The sequence below is a fragment of the Elephantulus edwardii genome, unplaced genomic scaffold (assembly GCF_000299155.1).
Source record: "Elephantulus edwardii isolate Elephantulus edwardi_28Jun2011 unplaced genomic scaffold, EleEdw1.0 scaffold00086, whole genome shotgun sequence".
Classification (NCBI taxonomy): Eukaryota; Metazoa; Chordata; class Mammalia; order Macroscelidea; family Macroscelididae; genus Elephantulus; species Elephantulus edwardii.
In genome coordinates, this window is record NW_006399836.1 from 3,631,778 (window position 1) to 3,646,651 (window position 14,874).

General features: G+C 39.5%; 1 pseudogene; it reads right to left on the reverse strand.

Annotated features, from left to right (window-relative positions):
- The window catches only part of LOC102844357, an 89,998-nt pseudogene that overhangs the window by 29,342 nt on the left and 45,782 nt on the right, over positions 1-14,874 (reverse strand).

Here is a 14,874-nt window from a genome sequence, read left to right on the forward strand (position 1 = left end):
CAGAATCCTTGCCTCCAAGGAGCCACCTGGTTTAACCCTTTCCGGGACAAATCTGTTTGTTTTCCTAGCAGTCCATGGTATTCTCAATACTCTTCTCCACCACCACAGCTCAAGGGCATCAATTCTCCTTCTATCCTCCTTGGAAAGTAATATCAAGAACAAAAACTACCATAACATTTGATAAGCTATGCTTTGCCTCATCATATTCTTTGCACACTGTATAGCAGATCACTCTAAAAAGGAAAAGCCACTGATTCTGCCCAGTGGTGACCAAACTGAATGGTGTACTCCAATAAGTGTTTTTATACACTCAAATCCATTGTGAATGTTGATTTTTAACGGATATTTTTACAAAATTACATGCATGGTCTGTGTTTGCTACATGATAATTAGAAAATATCAGGCAAAAAAAGAAAACAATTCATGATCCCATGACCCAGAGATAATCCTCTATTAAGAGCTTAATAGCTGTGATGAACTCTCCTAACTTTTAAATATGAAATAAAATGTGGGAGAAAAAGAATCCTATTGCCTAAAACTGGTCCAAATATTACAGTTTACAGTTCTGATGGAAAAGACTGTTTTTACTGGTTAAGTTGTGTGGATGTACTGTTAATTTCTAATGCTGGCCCAACGGGCCATAAGACTTTTCAGTATCACAAGGAACAACTTAAGAATTTCAGTAAATACTCTGTTATGGTAAAATGTATAGGAGCCAGATGGCTGACTAGAAGATACAAACATACATTTTTCGTTTAAACAAATGTTTGATGGCAAACATTTAAATATCTTATAAAAGTATTCAGGATTCTTATCACACCAAAAAGAACAAGAAAAAAATTCTTAATATATCTTAATAGATAATTTGTGGGGAGGGGTGGGCAGGGAGGAAAATATGCAACAATGAATGAATGGAAATCCAAAGTCTCTGTAAACTTTCATTAAAATCTCAATTAAAAAATTTTTATAAAAAAAAATTTATCAGAGAAAAAAAAAATTAAGTTAATATGGTATTCCCCGGTCCCCTCAATAAGCCACTTGTTAAAATTCAGATTGTAATACAACACATATGCCATCAACATATCCTTAAAATTAAGTATTTGTACTCTGCAGTCCCAGAGGTACATGGTTCAAATCCATCAGAAGCTCTGCTGGAGAAGGAGGGGAAATCTCTTCCTGTACCAGTCAGATGCAATTTGACGGTGTACACACACACACACACACACACACACAATTTTAAAAAAATAAGTATTTTAAAAAAATTAAGAAGGAAAAAAGCCTCATGCAATTTCTATCTCATTGGCCCATGTCTACTGCTGTTCACATGCACAATGACAGAGTAGAAACAGAACTGCCTCAGGCGGCTTTCAAGGATGTAATTTTTACACAAGCCGACTCCCTAGGGGATCCCAGTTATTATTTTACAAAAATAGTGAGCCCAGTTTAATTACAATTCCATTTTACCCATTACATCTTAAGCTTTTACATAGAACTGTGAAGGCAGACTATCCAGGTTTGAAACCTAGTAAGAAGTCAATAAAGGAATTTAACTATTAATAATGAAAAATAACTAGCAAATAATAAGGCAATAAAGGAATAATTCCTAGTGAACAATTAACTAGTAAATTCAACAAACTTTAAATAATTAAAATATGAAAGGTACAATTTTAAAGGACGCATCTCAAAATGAAATCATTTTTTGGCTTGGAATATACAATGTAGACTGGCAATTAATAAACATGGATGGCCAGGCATGTAGGCCCTGCCTACAAATTTAACAGCGAGTGCTCATGAAAGGCAGGGTCTCTGGACAGTGAAAAGTCAGTAAAATTTTACAAAAGAACAAATTTAAAAAATCATTGGAACCTATGAGAGACGATGATCATGGGATCTAAAAATGATCTTAGGTCATCAAAAAGCATTAACATCTATGCCGTGGGTCTTACATGCACTGTTCAGGGAGTGTTTTTTTGGTGGATGATTTATTTTCTTTGTAAGGGCAAAGTATATTTTCTAAGTTCTAGAAAATTTATAAAAGATTATAAAAATTAACAACTTTTGGTTACAAGTAATGTTCTTCCTTGCTGAGTTCTTCCCAACATAAATCTAAAAGAGAAGGGGTGGGAAGAAGTACTTACTGGACGTCACTCCTGGTTGCGGCTGTCCCATGTTAGGTCCTGGGTTCATGGAAACTGGTTCCATGCCCGCAGCGTTCGGCATCATGCTGTGTCTCAGAAATCTAATCCTGCGTTTTTTTTCCAGTTCTTTTTGGATCTTATAGATCTTTTCAGCTAGGAGGTGATAGTATTCTGCCTGTTTGTGTTTTTTTCAAAGCAAATTATTAGGAGAAATGAAGGAAAATTATTACATGGTAATGGAAAATAATAGCTTAAGAGTAGTAAGCAGAAACTTATTAGAGAATAATTTAATGCATCATCATGAAACTACACAGTAAAGCAGGACCTATCAATGTTTGGGCTTTTTTTTTTTTTTTTTTGGATCTGAAGTGAATCTATTTTTAATTTTATTCTGTCATGTTTTGTAGTACTTAATGAATTCCAAAATGTCTTCACAGATTGTTGTTGTTTGGTGTGGTCCCAATGTTTGGGCTTATTAAGTATGCTCCTGCAATTTGCATGATAATAAAATGTGCCATGATAGTCAATTCTAAACATTATAAATAGTCAATTTTAAAAAATAAAGTTTAAGGTAGAGATGGTGGACTACCATAAGAGACGATACACTACGCGGCTGAGACACATACATTAGTGAAAACAGCACAGAGTCACAATGACTATCAGACAGCACAGGAGAAGAGCTGGTTTCTAAGTTGAAAGAAAGACAACTCAGATAAAACGACACACACAGACAGGGCATTTAAAAGAGGAAAAACTTAAGATACTTGATGACACACATTTTTAAGACAAATGCTTTCTCATCTGGTCTGTGTCTTAATGCAGACTAAGACAGGAGAGCTGAAGGTCCCTTTTCTGAAATACAGTATTAGTTGTAAGTTTTACATAACAAGACAAATTTTGGACCATCAGAAGAGGTTCATTTTTGCTTGAATATAAAGAACAAATGCTCACTCGAGTGTTTGTAGATTCATAGGCATCTTCTTCTACTTTCCGGGCATATGTAAAGAAGTTCTCCATCCGTCTGTCTTTTAAAGCAACTGGATCCAAACTAGGAAATAGGGCTTGAACACTGGGAAAAGAAAAGCCTTTCAGTGTAACATCACACCAAAGAAACTGATAAACCTTTAAGTGTTTCATGGTTTTTGTTGTGTACCACTGAGGTGATTTCAACTCTTGGACTATAGGTCAGAATAGAATTGCCTGGCAACACCAGGTCTTTTTTTCACAGAGCCATAGATGAGTTCTAATTGCTGGCCTTTCGGCCTTTTGATTAGTAACTGAGGATTTAATCACTGTAACAGCAGAACTCTTAAAATGTTTCATTATAGTAAATCATAAGTACATACACAGACACAGACATACAAACAGTACACTAAATGCACACAATACAATTGTGCCTGGTTGTAAAGTACAAGGTGTGAAGTTAAATAAAAATATAATACACAACAAAATCTTAAAAGGCTCAGAACTTTTAGAAGAGTCAGAAATGTATGATGATTTTAGCAAAATAAAAGTGTTCTCTCTCCATCAATTCCTTAAATATTCTAGACAATATAGAATCATAAGTCTGAAAATTCTGATTCTCAGTCACTATTTTTATCATCTTTTCCACTTACATAGCCTTTTCAAGAACCAGATAGGCAACAGAGTAATGAAAATTCAGAAAAATATTCTGAGTTGGTATGAAAACTTATACAAATGTCAAGTAGATCACCAACATGAAACAACTGATCTTCTCTGTGATGATCATAAAAGTAACAGTTTTTTAGTTACTCCTGATTCTATTAAAATCTTTATAGTCAAAGTCCACTTACAGAGCTATCTTTGATTATACTGGAACGCACTACGTGTGAAAACAGAGAACTAAATAGCTGTATTATAAGAAATTATCAAAATTCACCAAGAGGCAAGAAATGAGTAATGACACTGGATAAAAATGGATGCTACTGGACAAAAATGGTGCCAATATAACTGCTTAACAGAGGCTGCTACAAACCTTCAGTTTGTGGAAAAAACAAAACAAAACCAAACCAAAAACCAATCTGAAATGCAGTAAAATAAGGTATATCTGTACAATCTTAACCAGGGAAAAACCTGTATTTTACACACTGTTTCAGCTCAAAAGTCCTCCCTATAGATGAGGGTATAAACACAGAATAAGAGTTAAAAAGGCAGAGACCAGGAAGCAAGACAGCAACATAGACAGAAACGTTATCACATGAGCGGAAGCCAGGCTACAGAAAAACAAGCAATATTCTTCTGGTGGTGAAGCACCCAAGAGACTGAGAATGTGCATGTGTAACTCCACGAATAAGACATGTCACATCTTACAGTTTGTGAACAAGAAGGTTTCGAAGATCCTGAGAAATATCTTCATGCCATGGTTTCCGAATTCCAGTACTGGAAGGTTGTGCTGCAGCTGGCAGAGGACCCAGAAAGGCCACACTGGTATGGTCATTCATCATTGAGCTTTAAAATAAGGATTCAAAAATTTAGTGATAAAGAGTAAGCACGAAAGATCTCATTTTGAGAAACCTACAGCTTCTCTGTGCGGAGAAGATGTGCGTGTTATCCAGCACAGTTTCTCAGGGAACCTTATCATTGTACATAGTGGGATCACTGTTTACATGGCTGCATCTTGTAGTTTCTTGGGAAAAGTGCAGATTAATCTCCCATAAACAGACACAATTTCAAATTGAAGCTGTAGAACAAGAGATCCAGTAGCCTATCTGCCTTCGTTTAAATAACTTTAAATTGTGGAAAGAAAAGAAAAACTCAAAATATGGGAAGCTGCCAAATAATATAGGGACAACCAAAAAGAAAACTTACTTTTGAGAATTTATGGCTGAATGCAACCTAGAGTCAGGAACATTCGGTGTTTGAGCTCCTACACCGCCATTGACTCCCACTGGACTAGCACCTAAGCAAAAACAGTATTATCCTCTATATTTTGCAGAAGAGTAAACAGTTCTATGTATTTGCTAAGATACTATAAAAGCCACACAGTGAAGAAAGGTGGAGTTAAAGCTGGAACCAAGAAATTTCTGGCTCTGAGACTTGTGCACTACCTGTCAGAGCAAAATGCCTACTTCTATAATGACTCATTTAATAAATATTAAACAAGAGAACAGACATAAAAGTATGGAGGAGGAACAGAGAAAGGGTGAAAGGGCAAGTTCTTAAAAACTGCCAAGAATCACAAAGACAGTCTATGTAATACCTGGTTTCCATTAGACAGCAGAGGAAGAACAAAAAAATTTCAGACTATTCATTACCTCCTCTGATCTGATCACTGACTGAAGAAACGTCTGGAATGGTAACTGGTAAATCCACTCCTGGGAAGTCAGGATGCTGTACACAAAGAGGGCTCCTTTCAGAAAAACAAAATGTTCACAGTTGAAATGGTACCAATGGAAATGGTGGAGATACAGTAAACACAACACAGCAATGGCAAATTCTTTCCACACATTTCACATTTCTGATTCATACCACATTATTACACTGAAACCAATCTTTCTAGCTTACCTTTTGCTAAAGAGGACTTCATTCTACTTCTTTTCCTCTTTAGCAAAAGTTAAGCTAGAAAGATTGGTTTCAGTCTGGCCAATTTGTTTACTAAATAGTACTGACAAAGCTAAATACCTAGCTCACTAGAACAGTCTATACATAGTTTAAAGTATAGTCAAGTTCCAGTATTTTCCATACAATTATGCAAAAACATCCAATAGAGTATTAAGAATAAGTAGAGGTAATGTAGAGATTCTTTTTGTGTATTTATAAACTAGCTCCAGGCGAGCTCTGGTAGTGGCAAGAAGTTGCACTGTAATCCCAGAGGTGTGCGGTTCAAATCCACCAGAAGCTCTGCTGAAGAAGGAGGGACAATCTCCTCCTGTACCAGTCAGATCTGATTTGATGCTACACACATTAATAAAAAAAAACCCAAAACCTAGCTCTAAACAATTAAAATATATCATACTGAGATAATTAAGGCTGGCTAAAACTAGTATCTCTTGAAATTCAGACTCCAGAAATGCTACAAGTGCAACTCTCATTCATCTGTAGTAAGGGAAATAGCTTCTTTCTACACTGATTAAGAATAACTTTTGCCCTCAAGTAGGTTCCTCACCCTCTTAAGTCCACTTCTGGAATTCAGAAGGGTGTATAAATGGTACCTGGGTAGTGGAGGTGTAGGCCCCACCACCTCTGGGATTAGGGGCACCTCTTCCAGAGTCTGTGAGGCCATAAGGATGTCACTGATGGTATGTCTCTGTGGCTGGCTCTCCCCTCCAAGGAGTATCTCCCCAGCCTTAGCTGGTTCCTGTCCATTCTCAACGACAGGTTCTCCTTTCAAAGCCTCTCCTTCCAGGCCTGGCTGAGAGAGGGCTGAACTGTACATGGAGTCTCCCAAGGGGCGGCTGGTATCAAAGCAGTCAGGCAGGATGATATAATCCTCTGAGCAGGCGGAGGACTGACTCCGAACTTCATCTTTGTCGTCCTCGTCCTCCTCAACAAATTCTTCCTCAGCAATGTGGACAATCTCGTCGCTTTCATCATCATGTAGGCCCTCTCCTTCTGCTGAGGCAGACTTTACTACAGGGGGGAAAGACCAAACACTTTTATAGTACAAGCTAAAAGTAATCATTGATGCTACCCCTAATAAAGCTTCTGACTTATGAGTCAGAGGAAGGGCTGCTGTTAGGACCATGATCACAGTGAAGTGGAAGCCCACACACAGAACAGATGGAAACTCCAAAACTCACAAAAACAAGTGAGGCAGAAACAGCCAGGCTTCAGAGAAATTTTAGGTATCTCAAAATGAAAAGGCTCCGTCTTTTTTAGTAATGTGATTATAATATTGAGACAGAATTCAAAACACTAAAAATTCTCTAAAGGAAAACGCTAGGTGGTAAGTACCACAGGACTGCATGTGTTCCTCTCCTTCTTTATGAAAGTAATGCATGTTATGGGAATGACTGCATGAAACACAGTGTGAAGAATAGTGTGAAACACAATGTATACAAGCTTTGCATGCAAAGCAACAGAAATTTGTTTGTAAAAAAAAAAAAGGAATGGAAATGTGAAAGAATATGTGTTCATTTTATTGGGGGAAAAAATGGTAATGCTGACAAAATATAGATGAGGGAAATATTTTAAAAAACCAGCAGCAGGGGAGCTCTGGTGGCCTAGTGGCAAGAAGCTACAACTACAATCCGAGAGGTGCATGGTTCGAATCCACCAGACGCTCTGCCGGGGAAGGAGGGACAATCTCCTCCTGTACCAGTTAGATCTGATTTGACGGTACACGCACACAAAAATAATAATAATAATAATAAAAAATATTTATGTCAAGGAGCTGCAACTACAATCCCAGAGGCTCACAGTTTGAATCCACCAGATGCTCTGCTGGGGAAGGAGGGACAATCTCCTCCTGTACCAGTCAGATCTGATTTGACGGTACATACACACACAAAAATAATAAAAACAAAAAAAATTTTAAAAAAAAAACAACACAAAAAACAGCAGCATGGTCCCATCAAAAATTACTACTGATTCAAACCCTTGTAGGGTTTTTAAAAAATACATTTTTATACATATATATTTGAAATAGAATTGAAAAGTCATATTTAAAGATCTAGGTAAAATTTCATTAAAATGAACTTAGTGATTTTCTGTATTATTTGATGCGCTAGAATTTTTCTATAGTACAGAAGTACTCAGTCAGTTTACAGGCAGAGGCCTCGCTGCAAAACGCAGACAGCATAGGCCGATTCCCCTCAGTGGATGCAGCTGTAATCCTGCGCCCGGAAGAAGCGCATAAATGAGGTATGCGAGCTTTTTTTGTTGCTAAAACTGTAATTTAAATGGTTAGGGAGCTCATGTAGAACACGAAGAAATAGATCTGAGCAGAATTTTCAACAAAGAACACCTTACCTTCAGTCTTTAGACCTGGGAGACCATTTGTAACTAACAATGTCTGGCACCCACCATTAGGGTATTAGGGCGTGGCTCCACCAGGTAGGGACACTCACCCTGCAGGGCCTTTTCTAGGCAAGGTGGGTTGTGATCAGCGGCAGCATCCAGGGTCAGGGATCGGATCACAGTCTCACATATAAACTGGGTCCCACTTAGGTCGTCTTCTGTTTCTTCCACTGAAGCCGTGTGCTCAGCCTTATTCTTCAGTGAGGCTGTGGAATCCGGAAGAGATAGGGCCTTGTCTGAACTGGTTTAAAATGTCAAAGTGTTCCTGCCGTGGTCAGTCATCACCCACACTTACAATATGGGGCAAGGAATGGCTGCTATCTGAGTCATCTGAAGGAAGGTGACTTAAAAAACATGAGATGCTACAGAAAACTCATTCACACACCAAAATTAGATTAGTAGGGGCTAAGCGTAAAAACAACTATAGTATGAAAACGGAGACAGTGAACGCTTTACAGATATATAACTCCTTACCAGGAAGCGCTTTAAATCCCGCCCCTTCGTTTTCTTCCTGTATCTGCCGCAAGCCTGGCTTCTCTATTAAAGGGCTGTCATGTGGCAGAGGAGACATGCAAGGAGTCATATCTGGAGAATGAAGACAGGAAAACCATCAACCAAGGAAAAGCATCACATCATCAATAACAGTCAGTATTCAAAAGCAGGAGCTTATAGGCTGTGGCCTCCTGCAGGACTCAAGTAAAAACCTAGGTATGCCGCAAAAACTGTTGTAAAGAATTTTTGCAGACCATTTAGGGTACAAGTTTCTTGGACCAATTTAGAAAGGCAGCATATGTCATCTGTCCTGGAAGGTCAGTCAAGCTGTAGAACCATAAATGTCAAGGAACAAAGGGACATAGAACCTCCTAAGGAAGGGAGCTCTAGTGGCCTAGTGGCAAGGAGCTGCATTGCAATCCCAGAGGCACGAGGTTTGAATCCAACAGATGCTTTGCTGGAGAAGCAGGGGCAATCTCCTCCTGTACCAGTCAGACCCGATTTGATATCTCTCTCTCTCTCTCACACACACACACACACACCCTACTCCAAAAACCCCCTGAGGAAATCGAAGGTTCCTTTATAGCAGAGTAGGCTTGCACTAAGGCATGTCATTGCTTATGACAGAAAATGGGGGTAAAGAAAACTGGACCCAGAGAGGGAAGCTTTATCATCACATGGTGGGGTCATAAAATGTCAACTACCAGAGTCCATGCTGCAGTACTTTTGGGTCTATTACCAAAACAGTAAAAGTGAATCCAGTAACATTCTTACCAACAGGGGTATTGTGGGGCACTCTCTCCAACTCTTGGGCAATGTTTATATCCAACAGCTCAAAGGACAACAGGTCCTGGAAGAAGATTGGCAATGTCAGACCACTTGTAGCACATGGAGGACCATGTTCTATCTTGATAGGACTGGCCGACCTCTGAGCTCTATGAAGTCTACATACAACTCTGTTCAAATTTACGTCTCACCTCAGCCAAGTGAAAAGAAGAGAGTTAAATGGGAACTAGATGTTCAGATGACCAGAGAGCAGCAAAGAAAGGGTACGCAGACGTGTGAAGGTGAACCAGATAGAAGGTGAAAAGCAGAAGCAACTAAAGTGGAGTTGTGAGGAAGCACAGGAGTGAGGTCACAATTTAAAGAGAAAATATTTGGTTCAGAAACTGTTTCTCTAAGTGAGTTTCCTTGTCAACAATGCATCTAACTGGACCAATGTGGGCATGATGGACCCTCTGGACACCACGTAAGGCTACACCTTGCTATCAATGTGGTAAAACATTTTCCCCAGTGCTTTTTGTCCCTTGGCCCTCAAAGTACTGAATCTCCCACCTGGGCAGTCAGAAGGTCCACAGATGGGGCGCTCTCTCTGGGAATGTCTTTTATTTTCTGAGGAATGCTGCTTCCTGTTTCTTCTATCTTCTCAGTCACTGAATCAAGCTGAATTTCTTCCTTGGCCAGACAAAAAGCTTCCTATAGAGACATTATAAGACAGATTTTTAGGGCTCTCAAGAGACTGAAAGACCTCCCTAAAACAAACAAAAATCCGCTACTGTTGCCATCTCTACATTTAAAAAAACCCTTTTTGTTTTGATACAACTTTAAGCTTACATGTTTGAAAGTTGCAGCAGAGTACAATGGAATACTATGCTGCATTAAAAAACAAGGAACTCATGCAGTATTATTCAAAATGGTTGACTCTGGAGAGCATTATGCTGAGTGAAATATCCCAGTCACAAAAGGACAAATATTACATGATGCCACTGTTGTAGAATGGGACTGTCCTTGGGGTTGGGGAGACACTGAGTAAGATGGGTTCAATAATGTATACTGCACTGAAGCAGAGGAGGGAGAGAACCGTCTAAAAGAGAGATGTAACTGGGTATTTCTGTCATCACAGGAGACTAGAGCGAGGGCTGCATGGTGGAGGGGACCTGGGGGAGGGTTTGTAAAACAATGAAAGAATCTTTTCTTTTACTTTTCCATAATTTTTGGACTCATGTACTTATAACTTGTTAGTCAAATTTGTGTCTTCTAGGTTGCAACACCCCCATGATACATCTTGAAGGATATGTACATGTACAGCCAAGCACAATCAATAAGAGTGCATCTGAATTCCAAAATCAATCTCCATAATAGTCTATGTGTTTCCTACTGCCAAAGGGGCCCTTTAGAGTAGTGAGAGAAGATCTTCACCCTGAAACCCACAGCGTCCCTTTTCAGCAGGAAGTAGCTAAGAGAATACGCCGTCCCCTTTTCCTTATGACTCAGGGTGAAGTCTCTCTCAGGGAGGAGTGATAGGGAATGGCAAAGGACACACTGACAAAGAAGATTAATCAGAACTGGCTTTGACAAGCACTGTGGCATTTGGACAAGAACAAACTGGGAGGAGGGTAGAGAGAATAGTGCAACAATGAATGAGTGGAAGCCCAAAATCTCTGTAAATGTTTATGAAAATTAATAAAATATAATTATAGAAAAAAAAAAAGAAAAGAAAGTTGCAGCAGAGTGTTCATGTATTACTGCAGCTTTCCCTTCAGAGAACAACTTACATTAACCAAGGACTACAGTGAAAAGCCTAGGAAATACAGGTCCAATGACATTAATCCTTTCCATGTCTTCATATATTAATTTTCTACCACAAATATTCATTACTTATTTTTTAAAAATAAACTATTTTATATTGATTTGCATACAAAATAGGTATACATTATGTTTTACTTTCCATACATACGCATTACTTGTCAGATTAGCCTGTAGTCCTGCAGCACTCATTATCTAACAATATTTTTTATTTTAATAATTTTAATGAAAGTTTATAGAGATTTTGGATTTCCAGTCATTCATTGTTGCATTTTTTTCTCCTTGCCCAGCCCTCCCTCCCCACAGTTCACTCTTCTCTTTCAAAAAAAATCATTGCTATACAATCCACCCCCCCATTGTCTAACATTATTTAAAAATATATTTTAATTAGTCAGCGATTAAAGGAACCCTGGTGGGAAGGTGCCTGTCAGGCTGCAGTCGAATCCATCAGCTGCTCCTCGGGAGAAATGCAAGCAGTCTCCTCCCATAAAGGTTTACAACCTCAGAGCCTGGTGAAGAGTCAGTCACCAGGAGTCTGAACTGGCTTGGGGTCAATGGGTGTGGTTATTAATTAAGGAGCCCTAGTGTCCCAGCAGATGTTGGAATGTCAGATGTTTGAATACACTAGCAGCCACCCCTAAGGAGAAACATGAGACAGTCCCTCTCATTAAGATTTACTGCCTTGGAAACCCGATGCAGGGCTGCCCAGACTCGACAGCAGCGGTTTGGTTTGGGAAGGTCAGTGATTATGCCTATACGGAAGCAGTTGTTGTGACCTCTGAGTCAAAACTGGCCCATAGCTGACCCTCTGGCAGATTTTCAAACTTAGTTAATCACACGGGAGAAAGACTGCCCACGGAACAACTGGTGGATCTGAACTGTGTGCCTTCAGGACTGCAGTGCAGATTCTTATCACTAGGCCATGAAAACTTCCTATAGTGAGACAGTAATCATTATGAAAGTATCCTACTAACAGAGGAAAGCTGTCTAAAAAGATACACTGCGGAGGCCTAATGACATGAAGCTGAATTTCAATCCCAGAGATATGTGGTTCAAATCCACCAGATACTCTGCTGGAGAAGGAGGAACAATCTCCTCCTGTACCAGTCAGATCCGATTTGCGGGTACGTGTACACACACACACTAAAGGATACACTGAACCCTAAGTAACAAACTCGGCAAGGCTTTAATAATATCAGAAAAAACACATAAAAGGTATTTCAGGGAAGAACAATGATAAGAGCAAATCTATCAGTCCACCGTTTCACAGTCAAAGCAGGCAGTCCGTCTTTCCATTCGGCAGCAAAGAGACAACCAAGCATCACGATGAAGGCAGAGAAAAGCTCTCAGGGACTCCCTGCCCTGATGTCCTAGACACTCAAACAAAGTCTCTGAGGGTGAGACCAAACTTATGCACCTAAATGTGCCGGGGAGACAAGAGTCGCTACACTTTCATGAGTTCTGAAAGAAAGAATAACTCACCTCACGTGGGTTCTTTTCATTTTAGCCACCCCTTATCTAACTTTATATGGGATCTTGGTCAAATCATGTCAAAACTCACCTCCTGGTGACAAGAGAGATCATCAACTTTGTATGAGGTAACCATGTCCTTTTCACTGTTATCAGGACTCTCTGTGCAGAGGAAGGGGTCCACTGTGATATTGCACCAGACCCGAGGCCCAAATTGCTGGCCTTTATGAGAAAGACGCCAATGGGAAGTGTATGTTCCCTCTAACATTGGGGCAATGAACTCCACAGATACAACTCCCACAAGGCCAGGTCTCAGGAAAGGAACCAAGACATCCTTCTGTTCGGTAGATGCCAAAGTCAGGTTTCCCCACATAAACTTGAGCTGAAAAGGACAATGACAAGAGAAAGTAAGTTTGTGAGATGCGCACTCTGCCACTTCAAACCATACCGTTCTTGGGGGCTGAGGAATATACCTTTGTGTCTGCGCTCCATTTTACAGTTCCTGTATTTTTCATCCTCCAATGTTTGATAAACTTGGTTCCTGGCTGGAGATGAGTTCCATCAGGCAAATTCTCATCCACAAAAGCTGCACTGAGGGCTGGCATAACCGGGACAGAGGGCTTCAATGGGAGCCTGAAAAGAAATTCACACACTTAAGTCACCCGCTAGTGGGCACGATGGCCTGTGAATATAAAGCGCTGTGGTCTCAGAGGCCGGCCACTGACTGTTGAGCATGTCATTATGCATTTGCAATCTTTGCTTTTCTGCTTGAAGAACATTCTCTTTAAACTGATTCTGGAGCTTGTGAGAATAAATTACAGTGTTTTCAATAAAACAAACTTCACAGGTAAGGCTTACGGTATTTTAAGCCAAGTGAATGAAGTATCACTTCTAACTTAGTTTCTTAATTTCAACCCTTTATCATTTCCATTTCATGAGCTTTAGGTAATTATCTTCATCAACTGCACATCAAGTGAAAATGAGCAGAAATTAAGAAGACTGTTGTAGTTTTATAACTTCTACTCCTTCACTAGAACCAAAAAACATAGAAACGTTTTCACAACAAAAGGGTTGGAAAAGGGAAAATTTTGTTGTACAGTCTTACCACTTATATGTATGTTTTTTAAAAGGAAAAAAAATAATAAATAAATAAAACCAACAACTATGAGATATCATCTCACCCCAGTAAGAATATCAAAATTTAACAGAACTGCAAACATCAAATGCTAGAGAGGTTGTGGAGAAACTGGGACTCTTATTCACTGTTGGTGGGAATGTAAAATGGAACAACCACTACTGAAGGCAGTATGGCGCTTTCTCAAAAAGTTGCAAATAGAAATACCATTTGACCCAGCAATTCCACTACTGAGAATATACCCTAAAGAAACCATAATCATAACCACCACCCAAGCAGATACATGCACACCCATGTTTATCGCGTCTTTATTCACAATAGCAAGGAGTTGAAAACAAACCAACTGCCATCAACAATGAACGGATAAAAAAGCTGTGGTATATTCACACAATGGAATACTACACTGCATTGAAAAAACAAGGAACTCATGAAATATACAAAATGGGTGACCCTGGAGGACGTTATGCTGAGTGAAATATCTCAGTCACAAAAGGACAAATATTGCATAGGACCACTGTTGTAAAACAGGACTGACATCGGGGTTGTGGGGAGACTGAGAAAGGGGATAAATAATGTATACTGCATTGAAATAGATGAGGGAAGAGAATTGTTTAAAAGAGATATATGATTAAGTATTATTGTCATGACAGGAGACCAGATTGAAGGCTACACAGTGAAGTCGACTTAAGGGGAGGGACTATGTAACAGTGAAAGAATTTTTCTTTTACATTTCAAAGAGAAGATTAAATTCGGGCGTGGGGGGGGACAGGGAGAAAAGGGTAACAATGTATGAATGGAAACCCTAAGTCTCTGTAAACGTTCATTAAAATTAATTTTTTTAAAAAAAGGGAAACTAAAGAAACCAAAGAACATCCCTATGTATGTTTTACCTGACTTGTTCCAGAGCTGCAGGAAGACGAGGGCTAGAAATGCTGGATCGTGGGAATGTCTCCGAGGAGCCCCCGACAGGTCCCCGCAACTTCAGCAGGACATGGTTAGAGTCATGGGCATAGGGCCCTGCCTCACAATCTTCACAGATATTGTAGGATGGGCACAGGCTGTGGAGAAGAGGAG